This window comes from Nelumbo lutea, chromosome 1 (genome assembly GCF_056320005.1).
Source record: "Nelumbo lutea isolate HS-2025 chromosome 1, American lotus-T2T, whole genome shotgun sequence".
NCBI lineage: Eukaryota > Viridiplantae > Streptophyta > Magnoliopsida > Proteales > Nelumbonaceae > Nelumbo > Nelumbo lutea.
Genome location: NC_142684.1, coordinates 114,280,086 through 114,285,854, shown reverse-complemented (window position 1 = coordinate 114,285,854; position 5,769 = coordinate 114,280,086). Strand labels below are relative to the sequence as shown.

Sequence of the window (5,769 nt, the reverse complement as noted above, 5' to 3'; positions counted from 1 at the left end):
CCAATAAGTGTATACTCCATCAAGGGCTACATTGATGGAGCCGTGTTTCTTCTCTTGATACTTGATTGTTCCATCCTTAGTTTCAGTTTTAATGTAGCTTATGGAAATCAAATTTCTCTTCTTCTTTTGGTTCTAAAAAAAAAAATATAAATAAATAAATAAATAAATCTCAAAATGAGTTCAGATCTGAATTGCATTCATCAATCAGACCTGCACTCATCCAAAAAGATTTTGGTTGCATTGCTGTATTTTGATTTAGTTTTCTTCCTTTAAAAAAAATGAAAAGAAAAGAAAAATAGAAAAAGAAAAGAAAAAGAAAATCAGATCCCAGCAGCCACACCATGGTGAATACAGGTCTGATTTTAGATCTTTTTACTACTGATTGATTTCGGTTTTGTGCAGATCTGTATACAGCATGTTTCATTGCTGATATCAGTAGGTTATCCTGCTGAATTGCTCAGTTTTAGTATGGCTACTCCATCTGGTGTTTGGTGATGCATAGCTCATCAAAACAGTGGGCTCAGATCTGATATTTAGTAGCCTTCCAATATGGAAATCAGACCTGAGCACAATTGTACTATTATCAACAGCTGCTATTATATTTATTGTTGTTCTCAGTGGCTTCTGAGATTTCAGAGCTGATCTCAATTTTGTGTAGAACTGATGTCTGAATTGCTATCTCACAATCCTTTGTACATTGATTTCAGTTTAGTGTATTGACCTTCAGTAGCACAGAAGAGCCTTTTAATATGAAACTCAGACCTGAATACAATCACTGCTGATCCGCATTTGGCTGTCCTCAGTAGCTGCTAAGATTTCAGAATTGTATATTACTGTTCTCAGTAGCTACTGAGATTTCAGCTCTCAGCAGTTTAGATCTGTGAAATTAAATCCCGTCCCTGATTTCAGCAATATAAAGAAGAGGAATTTGTAAACTGTTGTTCTACTCAGAGATTACTAAATTCAGACATGTTTGTAAATTGCTACTGAATTCTGTATATTGAATAAGATGTTGATCTGCTTTTAGTTAATTGCATTTATTTATTTTAGGATGTAGGTTTGTATATTCCAATACTTCACTTTACATTTTCAGTTGTAATAGGATTAGTTATTTATTTTCTTTTGTGAATATTGGCCTTTTTATTGCTTTGACCTTTACAGTTTATGACAAGCAGACCTGAACTGGAAGAGATCCTTTATGACCCGGAGATTGAACGGACTCTCCGTGTCCGTTTGAGAGCTGCTAAGCAAGTCAGACAAGAAGCACAAGAAATGGCTGAACAAAGAACTATGATGGATTATGCCAAGCCCACCCTCACCGGGACTATCTCCAGCATTATCAGGCCAACTATTGCTGCCAATAACTTCGAAATTAAACCGGCCATAATCCAAATGATACAAAATACGGTTCAGTTTTGTGGTATGGCCCATGAGGATCCGAATGCCCATATTGCTAACTTCTTGGAAATCTGTGACACCTTCAAACACAATGGGGTAAGTGATGATGCCATCCGGCTGAGGTTATTCCCATTTTCTTTGAAGGATAAAGCCAAAGCTTGGTTGAATTCGTTACCGGCAGGATCAATAGCTACGTGGGACGAAATGGCCAGCCGTTTTCTCTCTAAATATTTCCCCCTTCTAAAACTGCTAAAATGAGGAATGACATCACTACTTTTTTCCAGCAAGAGGGGGAATCTCTCTATGAGTCCTGGGAACGTTACAAGGAGCTACTAAGGAGGGTTCCTCACCATGGCCTTCCGATTTGGCTGCAAGTGCAAACATTTTATAATGGTCTGACCGATTCAAACAAGACCATCTTAGATGCAGCAGCTGGGGGCTCCATAAACAATAAGACTCCCGAGGTTGCCCATGCACTCATCGAGGAGATGGCAGCCAATAACTACCAATGGCATTCAGAAAGGACACCAGTTAGAAAGCAGCATGGCCTTCATAATGTGGATACATACACAGCTCTCTCTGCACAAATAGGAGCACTTAGCAAAAAATTTGATGAGATGCAGATGGCAGCTATGCATGTACAGTATGATAAGTGTGGGGGAGGCCATGATAGCACTGAATTCCAAGTTGGCAGTCAGTCTTTTCAGTCCACAGAACAAGTAGACTTTGTTGGCAACCTTACAAGACAGCCAGGAAATCAGTACCATCATGCCCATAACCCCGGATGGAGAGGCCACCTGAATCAGCATGCACCTAAGCCTTTCCACCAAAACTTCTATCAGCCGGAACCGAAATCTAACTTGGAGGAGCTGATGACCAAGTTCATAGCTAGTGCGGAAAATAGATTTCAGAAAAATGAAACATCGATAAGGAACTTGGAAACTCAGGTTGGGCAGCTGGCACAGATGATTTCAGAAAGGGCTCCGGGTACCTTACCTAGTAACACCATGGTAAACCCAAGGGAACAAGAGGCTGTTGGGAGAATTCCCAATTCAGATACTTAGTCATAAACTGTCTTACTTGCTTTTTGTTTTTATTTTTCATAGCATTTAAGTTTAGTTAGTTTTTCTTAGAATTTAATTGAATAAAGATACTGATCTCCTCTTCTAGTTTGCAAGTGATTTCTAGCAGAAGAAGTTTTCCACCGACAACATATTGCAGAATTTAAGAATGATCTTCAGGGAAGTCCTCTAAATACCTCCTATTACTTGATGATGCTCTTGCTAGTTTTATTGTTACTGCCTAACACTACAAACATTGAGGACAATGTTCATCTTAAGTGTGGGGGAGTGAGCCCAAGGCTAGGGTATGGGGGCTGAAACCATGCACCCTAACACACATATGCAGGCAATGACATGACCAAAAAAAAAAAGACTGGAACCCCTCAAGTTCATTACTATTTATTTAATGATTTTTTTTTAGAAGGAATTCAATGAGTTGAGGGAGACTGATGTACTTGTTAAGTTTTTATTCTTGTGAATGACCCAATTTGATATATGCATGAGAAAAGGGGAGCTGAATACGCCTTTCAGCATGACTAGCCCTAACTTCCTTCATGTGTATGGAAGCCCTTGATTTCATTGTTAATGGTCAAGAAAGCTAGTGCACATCTGAAGTGTTCATTCTTGAGGTTCAATAATTGCAAAGAAGGACAAAAGCCCAAATTGACTCCGCTATTTTGAGCTGAATAGTAAAACTAGCAGCTCAGAACATGAGTCCTACCTCAAGTAAGTGACCAGTGTGAGATGGAGCATAAGATGCACTCACACCAAAAAAAAAAAAAAAAAAAAAAGAGAGAGAGAAAAGTGTGTGAGATGGAGCATAAAATGCACTCACACCGAAAAAAAAAAAAAAAAAAAAAAAAAAAAGAAAAGGGTGAGATGGAGCATAAGATGCACTCACCCTTAGAAATAAGTAATTGTGGTGACAACCGAGGTTCAAAGGGGCACTCTAAAGTTGAACTCTCATTGAGATTTAGTTACAGATGTGAAACTTAGTGAAATTTGATTATTAACCTTGACAATTAAGGAGGTGATTTATATATGAATTAGGAGTGAAGGCTAGACTATGATGAAATTCATATTCTCCTTTCCTCGGATCTGATACATATCTTAAATGGTAATTTACAAGAATAAGAGTTGAGCACTTACAAAAGTTCCTCGACTACTCAATGAATTTCTATCTTAAAATAAAAAAGTTCACCAGGTAAATGGTGAGAACAGAAGCGGGGAATGTTAAGTTTATGGCTGATGTCTTTGCTTGAGGACAAGCAAAAGCTTAAGTGTGGGGGTATTTGATGAACCTACAATTTATCTATATTTTATGAGGTCTTTGCATGAAATTTTATGTTGGTTTTATTAATCTTTGCCTTAATTTAGCTAGATTGCAAAAAAGATTTTAGGGGGAGCCAAATCAACAAAAAGAAGGCAAAAGCAAGAAAAGAAAACTCAAAATTTATCAAGTTCAGCCCGGCCCAGCCATGAGAGCAAGAGAATTTCATTCGGCCCAAGAAGAGCAAGTGAAACTCTTTGGAAAATCCAAGGGAAGAAGCCTAGCAAGAAGGAAATTTCGGCCCAGCCCATTTTTAGCCCAAATAACAGCCTAGAGTGTAGCCCACTTGAGCTCAAAAGCAAGGTAAGTTGTAGCCCAAATAGCAGCCCAAAGGGAGCTAGGGGCGGCAACTTCTAGGAGTTTCTTGAAGAGAAGGAGGGAGCACTCTAGAAGGTTCATGAGGGGTGTAATACACCCCATTCTAGAGGCTTCAAGAAGGGGCAAGAGCCCCCTTGAAAAACTATATAAGGAGGCCTCTAGGAGGGGAGAAAGTTGTTCAATTGCTTGAGAGGAAGGCTCTCCCACTCTTAGAGGTTCGGCCACCTTGAGAGAAGAGAAGAGAAGAAGGCTAGGCGCAAGGAAGAAGAAGAAGAAGGGCTGAAGGAAGTTCAAGACAAGCAAGCTAGAAGGAGAAGGTGAGTTCGAATTGAGGGTTTGTGATTCAAAGATTTTTTGTAATAAATCATTTGTATTTTCATTCTCTTTTGATTTGAATTCAGTTTCTTAGTTATATGTTCTTTTTTCTTTCTCCTTGTTTCCATTCTTCCTTGATGTATTTCAGCTTGTAAAATTTCAGTTCAGCAATCTAATTCTTTTTGATTCATTCAAATGGTCATGCATTGTACTTGAAGTTTCTTGAATAAGGGTGTGATTGCAGATTAATTCGGCCAACTAACCTTCAAAACTCAGATCTGAATTCTCAGATCTGAGATTGCAAGATCTGAATTGCTTGAAAGAGAATTTAGATCTGCAAATTTCAGATTGGGCGAATTAATCTACAGCTTGGAATTCCTAGAGTGCTTGAGAGAGACTCTAAGAATTCAGATCTACTATTCAAGAACTGAATTGAGTGCAAGGTTAGAGATAACTTGCACAATTCAGTTGGTGATCAATTCAGATTTGAATTGATGCCTTAGAAGTGTTTGAAGAAATGCATGCATGGGGATTAGATTCTTGCTAGAGATAGAAGAACCGTCACTCATGCATAGGATGAACATGCGCTTGAGAGAGGCTGTTCATGACCTTGGGGTTTCACCAAACTAAGGCTCAATCATGATTCATTCGAATGATCCAAATTGATAGATTGCTGAATTCTGAGATTGACATTTACTGCTTACTCTTCTAACCTGAATTGAAGGCAATTGGACCAATGATTTAGATAGATTTTAATTTAGGATTTCTTAGCTTTCATTAGAGTTTTGATTTATTTGTTGATCAGATAAGAAGTGCTCAATTTAGTATTGGTAATTGTTTCCTAAATCCTCGTGGGAACGATACTTCACTCACTACTTTATTACTTGAATGGCTAGTGCACTTGCTAGTGTCACAATGAGCCACACATCATCGATCTGATCGAAGGGCCTTAATTTCTCTCCCTAACTGTTTCTCGACCTCTTGTTTGAACTCTTTGAACTTTTCAAAGGATTCAGACTTGTGTCTCATTAGGTACACGTAACCGTATTGTGAAAAATCATCTGTGGAGGTGATGAAATACACGTGTTGATTTCGTGTCCTAACACTCAGTGGACCACATACATCAGTATGTATTAGGTCAAGTGTGCTCGTACATCTTTCGGGCTTATCGTTAAATGACCATTTCGTCATCTTGCCTTGTAGGCAAGGCGCACAAGTGGGAAGATCTTCTACAGTTAGAAAATCCAAAGGACCATCCTTTACCAACCTTGTGATTCGGTCAACACCGATGTGGCCTAAGTCAATAATGCCACAGACACGTGGGATTAACTGTATCACGAGTTCTCT

At 38.8% G+C, this 5,769-nt stretch overlaps 1 non-coding gene across 1 annotated transcript; it reads right to left on the bottom strand.

The window, feature by feature from the left end:
- Positions 1-1,649: 1,649 nt before the first annotated feature.
- On the bottom strand, positions 1,650-1,756 carry LOC148876902 (small nucleolar RNA R71). The gene has a single exon (XR_016106316.1). It is a non-coding gene; the product is annotated as a small nucleolar RNA R71 (small nucleolar RNA).
- Positions 1,757-5,769: the final 4,013 nt, after the last annotated feature.